We start from the raw sequence: 15,638 nt of genomic DNA on the forward strand, positions 1-15,638 counted from the left end.
GTGCCCACTACAGTGAAAGCTCAGAGTCTTAATAACTGGACTGATAGGGAAGTCCCAGAATGGTTAGTATTATAGTGGAAATTCTACTAAGGGTTATTAAAATAAAAATAGCAACTATTCTTTGTTGCCTGTGAGTACAGTTTATTCATTTGGTGGGCTTTTTATCTCATTTAATCTGTACAATGATCTATGAACAAAGGACTATTACTATCCTCATTAATAAATGAGAAAACCGAGACTCCTAAGAGGTCAAGGAAAAAAGCTGAGCTGCGATTGAACTTGTCAGGCAAACTCTAACACTGAACAGTTGAGAACTCATAGTCTTAAAAGCAACTTTTCCGTTCACGTCAACTGGCATTATGGGGACCCTGCCTGCCTTTTCTCTGCCCCTCTCAGAAGCAGAGCTGTGTGGTGTCATACTGGCAAGGGCCAAGGGTGCAGATTTCCGGTCTCTGTTCCCCAGTGAGGTCCATTGTGACCTTGGGCAGATTGTTCATCTCTGTACCTCTATTTCGTCATCTGTCCAATGGGCTGATGATACTGTTCTGCCAGTCTTGCAGAATTATCCTGAAAATCAAACGTGCATCGACATCATCTGTGGTTGTAGTTTAAACTGCATGACCTTGCATCAGCCATAAAATCTCTGCAACAACCACCCCCCGAAGTTTTGTATTTGCCTTATGGGGACAGGGCGTATGCAGTCTCCATAAAGCTGTCAGATTCTGAGTCTCTAAGTGAGATAATAGCTCCAGAAGGTTCTGGAAAAGGCAGAAAGCAGCCCCTAGATGTGAGGTATTGTTTTTTGCTCTCTGCTGCCCCATCTCTTTCTAACTTCTTGCGGTTGTGCAGTCATGAGTCAGAGAGGATCAAGTAAGCATTTGTGACTTGAGTCTTTGGACTGCAGGAATGATGGTGGTTCAGGGCAGGGTGGGGGCTGGTTTCCCTGGGGGCAGATAAAGACTTATCCCAGGTATCAGAGAGGAGGTGTCTGGGAGGAGCAGGAGCCTTGGGTAGAGCCTGCTTCTGTGCCTCTCAACTCAGAGTCTGTTCAGAGCTCTGTCGGGCCCCACCTGTGTTCCAGACCTGGAGTTGCCAAGTGACTGGCTGGGGGAAGGCATTCCAAGCCCAGGGGCCAGCAAGTATCAAGGCCTGGAAGGGAATGAACTGGGCAGGTTCAAGTGGCAGCAGACCAAGTGGCTGGAGAGGGAAAAAGGAGAAGGTCAAATACCCACATCCTGCTCCAAGCAGCAGAACCTCCAAGAAGCCAAGCAGGCCCAAGGGGGCAGGTAAGAGCTGTTCCCACTACTTTCTAATGCTCCAGAGGCTCTCAGAGGAGTCCATCAGTCTCTGGTAACAGGGCCCACCTGAGATCAGCTGACCATTTCTTCCTCCTCTCCACTTGTCTGCAGGCTGGGTCTGGGCCAAAGGTGAGTGGCTGACAGGGCTTAGAGATGCAGCCTGGAGGACTTGGCTTTCCCTGCTCACCCATTAAAGCCAAACTGATGTCACTGAAGTCCCTCAGCTTTCATTTGTCAGTTCCTGAAACCTAGTCACTTTGGGAGAAAGGCTTCTGACAGCAGAACTGGTGAAATCACAGCCAATCTGAGCAGGAAGGGAATTCACAATAGACTCACCTATCCACAAAAATTCCTAAAGTCCTGGCTGCACTCCGAGCTAATTACATCCTAACCTCTTCCGGGGAGGATTTGAATATGTACACCCCACTCAGGTGATTCCGTTGTGCACCCTCGGTTGAGGACCAGGGCTGTGGCCCCTAGGAGCTTTCGGTGGTTCGGAAGTCAGATGAAATTTGATTTGAGCTCCAGCTCTGCAACTTCACCAACTGAATGAGCTCAAGCCACTATCTGAGCCTCTGTGAACCTTGATTCCCTCATCTGTGAAAAGTGCATCATAGTAATACAAATACGTTACATGTTGTTTTCAAGGCCAAAGATATTCATGCATGATAAACACACGGCACAGAGGGCTCATTCCTAATAAAACACAATCAGTTCAGTTCAGTCACTCAGTCGTGTCTGATTGTTTGCAACGCCATGGACTGCAGCATGCCAGGCTTCCCTGTCCATCACCAACTCCCAGAGCTTACTCAAACTCATGTCCATTGACTCGGCAATGCCATCCATCCATCTCATCCTCTGTTGCCCCCTTCTCCTCCTGCCTTCATTCTCTCCCAGCATCAGGGGCTTTTCAAATGAGTCAGCTCTTCACATCAGGTGGACAAAGTATTGAAGTTTCAGCTTCAGCATCAGTCCTTCCAATGAATATTCAGGAGTGATTTCCTTTAGGGTGGACTGGTTGGATCTCCTTGAAGCACAAGGGACTCTCAAGAGTCTTCTCCAACACCACAGTTCAAAAGCATCAATTCTTCAGCGCTCAGCCTTCTTCACAGTCCAACTCTCACATCCATACATGACCACAGGAAAAACCATAGCCTTGACTAGACGAACCTTTGTTGGCAAAGTAATGTCTCTGCTTTTGAATATGCTAACTAGGTTGGTCATAGCTTTCCTTCCAAGGAGTAAGCGTCTTTTAATTTCATGGCTGCAGTCACCATCTGCAGTGATTTTGGAGCCCCAAAAAATAAAGTCAGCCACTGTTTCCACTGTTTCACTTCTATTTGCCATGAAGTGATTGGACCAGATGCCATGATCTTAGTTTTCTGAATGTTGAGTTTTAAGCCTATTTTTTCACTCTCCTCTTTCACTTTCATCAAGAGGCTTTTTAGTTCTTCTTCACTTTCTGCCATAAGGGTGGTGTCATCTGCGTATCTGAGTTATTGGTATTTCTTCCGGCAATCTTGATTCCAGCTTGTGCTTTATCCAGCCTGGCATTTTGTGTGATGTACTCTGCATATAAGTTAAATAAGCAGGGTGACATTATGCAGCCTTGACGTACTCCTTTCCTGATTTGGAACCAGTCTGTTGTTCCATGTCCAGTTCTAACTGTTGCTTCTTCACCTGCATACACATTTCTCAGGAGGCAGGTAAGGTGGTCTCGTATTCCCATCTCTTTAAGAATTTTCCACAGTTTGCTGTGATCCACACAGTCAAAGGCTTTGGCATGTCAATAAAGCAGAAGTAGATGTTTTTCTGGAACTCTCTTGCTTTTTCCATGATCCAACGGATGTTGGCAATTTGATCTCTGGTTCCTCTGCCTTTTCTAAATCCAGCTTGAACATCTGGAAGTTCATGGTTCACATACTGTTGAAGCCTGGCTTAGAGAATTTTAAGCATTACTTTGCTGGCATGTGAGATGAGTGCAATTGTGCAGTAGTTTGAGCATTCTTTGGCATTGCCTTTCTTTGGGATTGGAATGAAAACTGACCTTTTCCAGTCCTGTGGCCACTGTTGAGTTTTCTAAATTTGCTGGCATATTGAGTGCAGCACTTTCACAGTATCATCTTTTAGGATTTGAAATAGCTCAACTGGAATTCCACCACCTCCACTAGCTTTGTTCATAATGATGCTTCCTAAGGACCCTTGTAGAACTGGACATGGAACAACAGACTGGTTCCAAATAGGAAAAGGAGTTTGTCAAGGCTGTATATTGTCACCCTGCTTATTTAACTTATATGCAGAGTACATCATGAGAAATGCTGGACTGGAAGAAACACAAGCTGGAATCAAGATTGCTGGGAGAAATATCAATAACCTCAGATATGCAGATAACACCACCCTTATGGCAGAAAGTGAAGAGGAACTAAAAAGCCTCTTGATGAAAGTGAAAGTGGAGAGTGAAAAAGTTGGCTTAAAGCTCAACATTCAGAAAACGAAGATCATGGCATCCGGTCCCATCACTTCATGGAAAATAGATGGGGAAACAGTGGAAACAGTGTCAGACTTTGTTTTTCTGGGCTCCAAAATCACTGCAGATGGTGACTGCAGCCATGAAATTAAAAGACGCTTACTCCTTGGAAGGAAAGTTATGACCAACCTAGTTAGCATATTCAAAAGCAGAGATATTACTTTGCCAACAAAGGTTCCTCTAGTCAAGGCTATGGTTTTTCCAGTGGTCATGTATGGATGTGAGAGTTGGACTGTGAAGAAGGCTGAGCACCAAAGAATTGATGCTTTTGAACTGTGGTGTTGGAGAAGACTCTTGAGAGTCCCTTGGACTGCAAGGAGATCCAGCCAGTCCATTCTGAAGGAGATCAGCCCTGAGATTTCTTTGGAAGGAATGATGCTAAAGCTGAAACTCCAGTACTTTGGCCACCTCATGCGAAGAGTTGACTCAGTGGAAAAGACTCTGATGCTGGGAGGGATTGGGGGCAAGAGGAAAAGGGGACGCCAGAGGATGAGATGGCTGGATGGCATCACTGACTCGATGGATGTGAGTCTGAGTGAACTCTGGGAGTTGGTGATGGACAGGGAGGCCTGGTGTGCTGCAATTCATGGAGTCGCAGTCAGACACGACTGGGCGACTGATCTGATCTGATCTGAAGGACCCTTGACTTCGAATTCCAGAATGTCTGGCTCTAGGTGAGTGGTCACAACATCGTGGTTATCTGGGTCATGAAGATCTTTCTTGTATAATTCTTCTGTGTATTCTTGCCATCTCTTAATATTGTCTGCTTCTGTTAGGTCCATACCATTTCTGTCCTTTATTGTGCCCATCTTTGCATGACATGTTCCCTTGGTATCTCTAATTTTCTTGAAGAGATCTCTAGTCTTTCACATTCTATTGTTTTCCTCTTTCTTTGCGTTGATCACTGTGGAAGGCTTTCTTATCTTTCCTTGCTATTCTTTGGAACTCTGCATTCAAATGGGTATATCTGTCCTTTTCTCCTTTGCCTTTAGCTTCTCTTCTTTTCTCAGCTATTTGTAAGGCCTCCTCAGACAACCATTTTGCCTTTTTGCATTTTTTTTCTTGGGGATGGTCTTGATCACTGTCTCCTGTACAATGTCACAAACCTCCATCCATGGTTCTTCAGGCAGTCTGTCTTGATAGACTAGATCTAATCCCTTGATAGACTAGATCTAATCCCTTGAATCTATTTGTCATTTACACTGTATAATCGTAAGGGATTTGAATTTGTAAGGTCCAGTGGTTTGAATGGTCTAGTGGTTTTTCTTACTTTCTTCAATTTAAGTCTGAATTTTGCAATAAGGAGTTTATGATCTGAGCCACAGTCAGCCCTTGGTCTTGTTTTTGCTGAATGTATAGAGCTTCTTCATTTTCAACTGCAAAGAATATAATCAATCTGATTTCAGTATTGACCATCTGGTGATGTCCACATGTAGACTCTTCTCTTGTGTTGTTGGAAAAGGGTGTTTGCTATGACCAGTGCGTTCTCTTGGCGAAACTCTGTTAGCCTTTGCTCTGCTTCATTTTGTACTCCAAGGCCAAATTTGCCTGTTACTCCAGGTATCTCTTGACTTCCTACTTTTGCATTGCAGTCCCCTATAATGAAAAGGACATATTTTGAGGGTGTTAGTTCTAGAAGTTCTTGTAGATCTTCATAAAACTGTTCAACCTCAGCTTCTTCAGCATTACTGGTTGGGGCATAGACATGGATTATTGTGATATTGATTGGTTTGCCTTGGAAACGAACAGAGATCATTCTGTCATTTTTGAAATTGCATCGAAGTACTGCATTTTGGACTTTTTTGTTGACTATGAGGGCTACTCCATTTCTTCTGAGGGATTCTTGCCCACAGCAGTAGATATAACGGTAATCTGAGTTAAATTCACCCATTCCAGTCCATTTTAGTTCACTGATTCCTAAAGTGTCAAGGTTCACTCTTGCCATCTCCTGTTTGACCACTTCCAATTTCCCTTGATTCATGGACCTAACATTCCAGGTTCCTATGCAACAAAACCCAATTCATGTGTTTATTGTTATTACTTTTCCAAGGTTAAGCATTCCATTGCAAAGCTCCTCTTTAGGTTAAATTGCAATGGCTACAAGAGTGATCTTCTCAAAATCCAAGTTTGCTTATGTGACTCATCCACTTAAAATCATTCTGTTGTTTTCCTTTATTCTCAGAGTCAGGGCAGAAGTCTTGAATTTGACCTAACAGCCTTCAAGCTCTGAGCTCGGCCCCCTCACCTTATTATTTTGCAGTGTCTCTCCATCCCCTCATCATGACCTGGGGATCATGGTGGTCATCACACTTTGATTCCCCCAACCTGCCCTTCTGGTCCCACCACAGGGCCTTTGCATATGATGATCTCTCTTCCCTTCTTCCCTCAGATACCTTCCCCACCCTGCTTCAGGATTTCCCTGATAGCTCAGCTGGTAAAGAATCCACCTACAGTGCAGGAGACCCCGGTTTGATTCCTGGCTCAGGAAATTCCCCTGGAGAAGGAATAGGCTACCCACTTCAGTATTCTTGGCTTCCCTGGTGGCTCAGTTGGTAAAGAATCTGCCTACAACGTGGGAGACCTGGGCTTGATCCCTGGGTTGGGAAGATTCCTTGGAGGAGGGCATGGCAACCCACTCCAGTATTCTTGCCTGGAGAATCCCTCTGGACAGAGGAGCCTAGCAGGCTGCAGTCCATGGGGTCACAAAGAGTTGGACACCACTGAGTGACTAAGCACCCACACACCCTACTTCTCTAATAATTTACCCTGTAGTTTTCAGCTTGTTCATATCACTCAACCAGTAAAGTTCTCCTACCTTGCCATTCTCAGGACACCATCTGCCAGCTGACAGTTTACATTTACTACCCTGGTCATTTGTCCAATGCTTGTTGCCTGTGCTAGACTCAAGGATCCAGGAAGACAGAGACCATGTTTGCATTTTGCTTATCATCCCCAGTGCCGAACTCAGGGTTTGGTGCTGAGTTGCTGCTGCTGCTGCTAAGTCGATGCAGTCGTGTCCGACTCTGTGAGACCCCATAGATGGCAGCCCACCAGGCTCCGCCATCCCTGAGATTCTCCAGGCAAGGACACTGGAGTGGGTGGCCATTTCCTTCTCCAATGCATGAAAGTGAAAAGTGAAAGTGAAGTCGCTCAGTCGTGCCCGACTCTCAGCGACCCCATGGACTGCAGCCTACCAGGCTCCTCCATCCATGGGATTTTCCAGGCAAGAGTACTGGAGTGGGGTGCCATTGCCTTCTCCTTGGTGCTGAGTTGAGGGCTGTTCAAATATCTGTTGAATAAACGAACTAGCCAAAATTGGTCTCATGATAAAGTCCACCAGTTCAAGTTCAGCTACTCACAGCAGTCAGTGCCCTGGACTACAGGACTTCCTTACAGGAGTGGGCAGGTGCCCTGGGGACCCCTACTCTTCTCTCCTCTCCATTCCTTACAGAAGGTGGCTCTTCCAGACCTCCGTGTGCTCAGGAGCTTAAGTGTGATTTGTCTGTGCAGTTGTGTCAGGTGAAGGGGCTGCTCAGAAGTGTTTCAGAATTTAATGCCCTCCTTAACCTTTTACCTCCGAGGCCCTTGTTCTCCATGTAATTAAGCTTATACATTAAATGAGTTTTATAGAACGGGAAAGCCCCATGTGGAATACCAACTTTTCACACCAGGAGGCCACTTGGGGCAATTGTCAGCCTCAGCTTGAAAAATCACTTGGGATAGAGATGAATGTGTGTTGTGAGTTTACAAGGGTGTCGGTGAAAATAAATTCCAAGGATGAAGGTGAACTCTTCTTTTTTGTTTCTTTAAAAAAATTTTTTTTTTCCTTTTTTGTCTGTGCTCTGTGGCTTGTGGAATCTTAGTTCCCTGAATAGGGATTGAACCCAGGCCCATGGCAGTGAAAGTGCAGAGTCCTCACCACTGACCGGCAGGGAGGTTCCTTCCTTTTTATTTTTCATCAGGGTCAATCTGAGGCAAAATGATAAAGCAGATGATGGATGTCTTTTTTTTTTTTTTTTTAAAGTGACTTGCCCAGAGCCATTTGGGGTGCTTTCTGAGAAATTCTGTTTAGGCTTTTGTCTCTGAAGCAGGGAGAGGCCTGGAATTTTGCAGAGATTCTTAGGAACCAGTAAGTAAGCATCTGCCCTCCTCATGCCCTTGGCTGCTGCCTGAGGAGCTGGGCCTCTCAGGGGAGGTTAGCTTCCATCTCAACCTCAGAGTGCCACGGCCAGCGGCCACCGGGGCCTGAGGACGGCTGCGGAAGGGACTCCAGGAAAGGAGAAAATAACGAAAAAGGGACACACACGTTCCAGCCTCCGTTACAGGCTCGAATCTGAGTCTTTTGTTTGGTGGTTTTCCCCTCAGCCTGGCCCAGGGATTGGGAAAGTGGCTGTACTCCAGAGTTGGCTTGAGGAGCCTGGTTAATGGGCCAGACTCCCAAGCCTCACTGAGGAAGCTGGAAGAGGCGTGGCCGTGTCCACACCCTCCTCTGCCCTGGGAGCTGCTGACCCCCCACCTGTCTGAGGGCCCATGGGCAAGCCCCCTGGCCTCGCCACACTGAGGCCTCAGGAGGTGTCTGCTGAAAGTGAAATCTGTAGTCTGTAATAGTTTAGACAGAATCCTGTGTTGTGGGAAGGAAGCATTTGGGGCCCAACCCGAACTGTGCAGGAGTGCTTCTAAACCTGGGCTGTCTTGATTTCTCTGGTTCCCCTCCCACGGGGTGGGGGTGGGCACACAGTGTGGCAGGGAAGTCCTGTTGCCCACCAACGGGCCCGTTCATGGCCAATGTCGCTCAAAGTGCAGACTCTAGATTCACCCATTTGGTTCCAGTCTTAGCTATTGGATTTGATCTTGGTGAGGCAGCAGTGAGTGGACGCGTGAGGTGAGATCTTAATTTCCTACCCAGGAATTAAACCTGGGTAGCCTGGATGAAAAGCAGGAATCCTAGCCACCAGACCAACCACGGATATAGGCTAAAGATCCAGGGGCAAATGCCCCCAGTGAAAAATACATTTATCACAGAGGCAAAAACTATAAATGCAGGTATAAAATTTATTACTAGACACATAGCACAACAACAATTTGTTGTGTGCTATGAGAGCACACAGAGAAATGACTTGTTTAGTTAAGACAGAAGTAAGATAGAGATGTACACCCAAAGAGAAAGGGTGTGAGTGTCCCCCTAGTGAGGGGGAGCACAGTAAAGTGTGGTTAAGTCATTGATATAGGTCAGTTCTTCCAGGTCTTTATTTACCTTTAGCCAATTATCTGGTTTCTTTTTCTACACCTGCCCTGCCCTGCCCTAGGAAACTCCTCTGAGTATGCATGCACCCCTCAGCCAAGATGGATCTTAAAGTGAAAGCTTCTGGGAGGAACAAGACTCATGGACTGGCGTTATCCCCTGACTTTTGAGCCACAAGGAGAATTTACATATGTGTAGTGTCTTCTTTCGAAGAAGGCAATGGCACCCCACTCCAGTACTTTTGCCTGGAAAATCCCATGGACCGAGGAGCCTGGTGGGCTGAAGTCCATGGGGTCGCTAAGAGTCGGGCACGACTGAGCGACTTCACTTTCACTTTTCCCTTTCATGCATTGGAGAATGAAATGGCAACCCACCCCAGTGTTCTTGCCTGGAGAATCCCAGGGACAGAGGAGCCTGGTGGGCTGCCGTCTATGGGGTCACACAGAGTCGGACACGACTGAAGCGACTTAGCAGCAGCAGCAGTGTCTTCTTTGTCCCCAAAAAAGGTGGTGGTGGGGGGATCGGAGATCGTAATCCTTTACTCAAACAGGGTTTTGTCCCTCGTGGTCCGTGTCGTGACTGTTACCGTAAGGTGTTTACAAGAGACAAAGACTGGCTGCTTGCCTTGTCTCTGTTGTTACTTTCATTTTGGAGGGAAAACAGGAGGCTGATTGTAAAATTGCTTGTCGTAGGAAGTGCTCAGAGTTGTAAGCATCCAGCCTGAAGCCCACTTCTTTGTGGCCCATGAAATGCAAATAGGAGGCCAGTTGTAAATGTCTAACCTGGAGCCCATCTATCTCCTTTGGCATTGACCCAAGCTTTTGAGGACTCAACGGTCCCCATCTGTAAAGTGGGAGTGCTGGTTATGATAACTGCTCACAGCGGGGTTGAGAAACTGAGAAAAGACGATACATGTAACACCCAGCATGTGGCTAATGTTCACTAGTAGTGAGTCTTCTTGTCTTCCAGCTCAGGAAACCTAATAATAGCAACCGACGATTGTCTTCCGAAGAAGCGGAGGGCCAGATGTGAAAGTTCAGTGCTTCAGAGCATGCTGGCTTGATTCATCCCACTGTTTTAATTTACGTTTCAGTAATTTCAGGCTCTTTTCTTAGCTCTGTCTTGGAGACCGAAGCACAAATGTTTAGTGCTAAATGGATTCTGAGACCTCATCTGATCCATCCTTTGCTTCACAGATAGTGATACTGAGGCCATCTGACGTGAAATGACTTGGCTGAAGCCACACAAGGAATGGGAAGACAGAGCTAGGACTGGAACCCAGATTTCTTGTTTCCTGGACAACTGCTGTATTCCTGCACTCTGCCAGCTGCCTCTGTAATTGTGAATGTACGCACGGAGAAGCCTGGTGGGCTACAGTCCATAAGGTCACAAAGAGCCAGACACGACTGAGTGACTGAGCACAGCATGCATGCACAATCCCTTTAACTGAAAATGCTAGGGAGATGTGTGGCTCTTGGGTTCTTTTTCTTTTCTCCAGCAGAGGGTCATAGTCGAATAATATCATGGATCAGAATCTCTCTTTCTCCCCACCTCCCACCCCCGCCCTTTTTTTTCCCCTTTGGCTCAGAATCTAGAAACAGCAGAGAGAAGACGCCAGGGATGTCTTCCAGCCTCTAAGCGGCGGGACTGATGAGGTTTGTGTGGTAGACGCTCGCCCCCTAGTGGAAAGAGTGAAGATGACACCCATGGGACTGAAGAAGAGTTTCCGCCTCTAGGGCCTGGCTGCCCAGGGAGTCTGCATGCTTGCATAACTGGGCCTCCCTTACCTTGCCCGAATGCCGGCACTGTCAGACCCCATCTTTACTTAACATTTTGATATTTTGTTCATCAAAACTTTTTTGTATTAATTTTTATTAAAATGTTGCATTAAAATATTATTTCTATTGACTACTTTGGGAGGCACCCCTTGAATTCTGTGCCTGAAGTGACTGCTTTGTTGACCTCCCCTTGATCACAGTCTTAATTCAGAAGGTAGCATTGGAAGACCCTGCCGGTACCTGATGTGCTGAGCCGCTGTCGTCAGAGGTGCCCTGAGGTCGGGCGAGGGCTGGGCTGGGCTGGCCTGTGAGGGCAGTGTGGATCTGGGGCTCTCTGCATTGTAATAGAGCTGCAGATTCCCCAGGCGTTCTCCAGAAGTGAATGGTGACACAGACATTCTCCTTGCCCAAACTCTAGTCAGGCTCCTTCTTCTTTACTGGGCCTGTGGATTGCAGCCATAAAGACTTGAACAAACACTAATAAAGCTTTCAACAGCTCAAGGCCACATCCTTAGGATGACCCATCCCCCAACTTAAAGTGTCTGCCTGAAAACACTCAAGGCAGCCAAAAGAATGTACTGATCGTTCCACCCAGCATCTGAAGATAGCACCCCATTTCCCAGTCTTTGTGGGAGGGTAGGAGTCCCATTTTGATAAAGGCCTGTTTTGTTTTTTTTGTTGTTGTTCAGTTGCTCAGTCGTGTCTGACTCTTTGTGACCCCATGGATGCAGACACCAGGTTTCCCTGTCCTTCACCATGGGCTTGCTAACAGGCATAAGGGCACATCCGAGATTCACCTGGATCAGCCCCTACCCCTTCTGTAATTTTCCATTTCCCTGAGTCTACAGAGCTCCTCCCCCCCAGCCCCACCCCCACCCCCTCATCTTTCATTTAAAACACTGTCGCATAAACCAAAGAGAGTCCAGTTCACACTGGACTCTTCCCTACCACAGTGATACATGACTGATTAAAATCAGCCCTTACCACTTTAACTAGTGATCAGCTTTGTTCCTGTTTGGTAATGGCTGCCTTCTGAAGTGTGTCTCTTATGAGAAAAGACCCTGGGGCCAAGGGAAATTTTATTCCACAAAGATGCAGAGTTCTTCATGACCCAGATAATCACGATGGTGTGATCACTCACTAGAGCCAGACATCCTGGAATACGAAGTCAAGTGGGCCTTACCAAGCATCATTACAAATAAAGCTAGTGGAGGTGGTGGAATTCCAGTTGAGCTATTTCAAATCCTAAAAGATGATGCTGTGAAAGTGCTGCACTAAATATGTCAGCAAATTTGGAAAACTCAACAGTGGCCACAGGACTGGAAAAGGTCAGTTTTCATTCCAATCCCAAAGAAAGGCAATGCCAAAGAATGTTCAAACTACTGCACAATTGCACTAATCTCACACCCTAGCAAAGTAATGCTTAAAATTCTCCAAGCCAGGCTTCAACAGTGAACTGTGAACTTCCAGATGTTTGAACTGGATTTAGAAAGGGCAGAAGAACCAGAGATCAAATTGCCAACATCCGCTGGATCATCGAAAAAGCAAGAGGGTTCCAGAAAAACATCTACTTCTGCTTTATTGACATGCCAAAGCCTTTGACTGTGTGGATCACAGCAAACTGTGGAAAATTCTTAAAGAGATGGGAATACCATACCACTTTACCTGCCTCCTGAGAAATGTGTATGCAGGTGAAGAAGCAACAGTTAGAACTGGACATGGAACAACAGACTGGTTCCAAATCAGGAAAGGAGTACGTCAAGGCTGCATAATGTCACCCTGCTTATTTAACTTATATGCGGAGTACATCATGCGAAATGCTGGACTGGATGAAGCACAAGCTGGAATCAAGATTGCCAGGAGAAATACCAGTAACCTCATATATACAGATGACACCACCCTTATGGCAGAAAGTGAAGAAGAACTAAAGAGCCTCTTGATGAAAGTAAAAGAGGAGAGTGAAAAAGTAGGCTTAAAACTCAACATTCAGAAAACTAAGATCTTCGCATCTGGTCCTGTCACTTTATGGCAAATAGATGGGGAAACACTGGAAACAGTGACAGACTTTATTTTTTTGGCTCCAAAATCACTGCAGATGGTGACTGCAGGCATGAAATTAAAAGACGCTTGCTCCTTGGAAGAAAAGTTATGACCAACATAGACAGCATATTAAAAAGCAGAGACATTACTTTGCCAACAAAGGTCCACCTAGTCAAAAATATGTTTTTTCCAGTAGTCATGTATGGATGTGAGAGTTGGACTATAAAGAAAGCTGAGCACTGAAGAATTGATGCTTTTGAACTGTGGTATTGGAGAAGACTCTGGAGAGTCCCTTGGACAGCAAGGAGATCCAATCAGTCAATCCTAAAGGAAATCAGTCCTGAATATTCATTGGAAGGACTGATGCTGAAGCTGAAACTCTAATACTTTGGCCACCTAATGTGAAGAACTGACTCATTGGAAAAGCCCCTGATGCTGGGAAGGATTGAAGGCGGGAGGAGAAGGGGACGACAGAGGATGAGATGGCTGGATGGCATCACCAACTCAATGGACATGAGTTTGAGTGGGCTCTGGGAGTTGGTGATGGACAGGGAGGTCTGGTGTGCTTCGATTCATGGGGTCGCAAAGAGTCGGACACGGCTGAGTAACTGAACTGAACTGCACTGAGTTCTGGGTCTTCCTCAGTGCCTAAAGCATAAGGGCCTAAAGACAGGCGCTGTTTGCCGAGTCCCACAGGAGGCAGCCAGACTCGGAGGAGGGCCTGGTGCCCCAGGATGTCTGGGAAGGCCACCTTCTTGGAACACCTTCCTCAACTGGGCTTGCATCCTGCATCACCTGCTGGAGGACTCCAAGTCCTCATGGCACCTAGGAGGCAGGCACCCTCAAAAGTGTTAGGGGTACATCAGCCCTCATCCTTGCTATCAGAGACCCCTCAGCCGTGTCACCTGCTTCTGTCCACCTGCCACAAACCCAGCAATCCTATCTCACCCTTTCCAGCAGCCCTGGGCCACATCCAAGGAAGACGAGACCCTGGCCCTTTGGTCCTACAAGGCCTCTGTATGCCTCTGCCTCACCCCCACAAAGAGTGCTGAGTGATCCCCATCATCCCTACCACCCTTTCTGGGGGTTTCCTGGCAGGCTGTTAATGGGACATGGGCTTAGGTCAGGCCCAGAAGTGGCAACCACGGACCTTCGGGGCCCTGCCCACCTTTATCAGGCTGGATTTATTACCCAGGCGTCACAGGATTGTCACCTGCCTTCAAATATCTGCAGCCCTAGAGGAAGGGAGAGGAAGTGGCTAAAGATGCTCTTTTAAAAAGAGTAAAAGAAAGAAAGAGACAAAAGAATTGTTCGTAGACAAAGATGCTTCTTGAGCTCAGAAGCTGGCTCTTTTTTACAGGGAGCTGGGGAGGGTCCCAACCACATACTAATCTACTTGGGCCCCAAACCCTCCCCGCCCCATAGATTTTATACATCAAAAAGAATGGAATTATTTTAAGCAAACTCCATTTTGTTTATGGATGGGTCCACTCCTTCCAGGACTACTCCAGGCAGTGTTTCCTGTCCCCGAGGGCCCCCCTACTCCTACTTTTCCAGCCAGAAGTCAGTCAGCACAATCTGCTAGCACTGTGGCTCCATCAGAAAATCCTCTCCAGTAACCAACCTGGGAGGGAAGGGGGCCTTCTCAGCACCAGCCTCTCAGATCCCTGCACGCTGGAAACCCCTGGTCCGGGGGCAAGATTCGTCTATAGGCTCCTCACGTCTGCCCGGTGGTTCTCAGGCAGGCTGGCGTACCCCGTGTACCCCACTGAGGGAGAAGTGGGCCTGGGGCCGATTTGTAACTGATAAAGAAGCACTTAAGTATGACGTTGACTTGAGTCATGCCTGGAACCGACTCAAGGTCATCCCTATCTGACTGTAGAATGAACTCTTTGCCGTGGCCTGTGAGGTTCTGAATAAATTTCCGGCTTTGTATCTCTTGTCCTTGTCTCCTTTCTCACTCACTCATCCCTCTGGCCTTCAGCTGGTTCCTCGGATAGGCCAAGCTCTTTCCTGCAGTGGGGCTGCTCCTTCTGCCAGTACAACCCTCTCCCCTTTTGTCTTGCTATAGCTCGAGTTTCGGGGCCCAGCTTTAAAATTAACCTCTTTATGTACTGATGTGGAGGGGACTTCAGATTGCCTTGAGGAGTTGGGGAGCTGGTGATATTCTGTACTTGTTCTACACAAAGGTGACAAGGTGTGCAAATACATGAAAATTCACTGAGCTGTCCATTTAAGATTTGTAGACTTTATGTGCATGCTAAGTCGATTCAGTCATGTCCAACTCTTTGTGACCCCATGGACTGTAGCCTGCCAGGCTCCTCTGTCCATGGGATTCTCCAGGCAAGAATACTGGAGGGGGTTGCCATACTCTCCTCCAGGGGATCTTCCCGACCTAGGGATCAAACCTGGGTCCCCTGCATTGCAGGCAGATTCTTTACTGCCTGAGCCACCAAGGAAGCCCAGGTTTTATGTAAATAAACCCCAAAAGACAATATCTTTAAAAAAATAATTTCACCCACTTCCCTGTCTCCTGTTCTATGACTCTCCACCGCGGCACGTGCCTTCCCATCCTGGTACAATAATTACACTATTTGTTGTTTTGTTTGTAAATTGTTTCTCCCGTTAGAATGTAAGCCCCATGAGGAGAGAACCTTGCTCTGTCTTGTTCACTGAGGTACCTTCTGGAGTGTAGCGCAGTGCCTTTCACATCGTGCCTATTAAGAAAATTAGCAAATGGATAGATGGAAGGA

General features: G+C 46.8%; 1 long non-coding RNA gene across 1 annotated transcript; it reads left to right on the forward strand.

The window, feature by feature from the left end:
- The first annotated feature begins 1,131 nt into the window (after positions 1–1,131).
- Positions 1,132–10,960, forward strand: LOC147369809 (uncharacterized). Its single transcript, XR_015167927.1, has 3 exons — positions 1,132–1,286; positions 10,264–10,414; positions 10,656–10,960. It is a non-coding gene; the product is annotated as an uncharacterized LOC147369809 (long non-coding RNA).
- The last annotated feature ends 4,678 nt before the right edge of the window (positions 10,961–15,638 follow it).

Source organism: Bos grunniens, chromosome 7, assembly GCF_055505025.1.
Source record: "Bos grunniens cultivar Pamir isolate PY7600 chromosome 7, Bosgru_T2T1.0, whole genome shotgun sequence".
Taxonomy (NCBI): domain Eukaryota; kingdom Metazoa; phylum Chordata; class Mammalia; order Artiodactyla; family Bovidae; genus Bos; species Bos grunniens.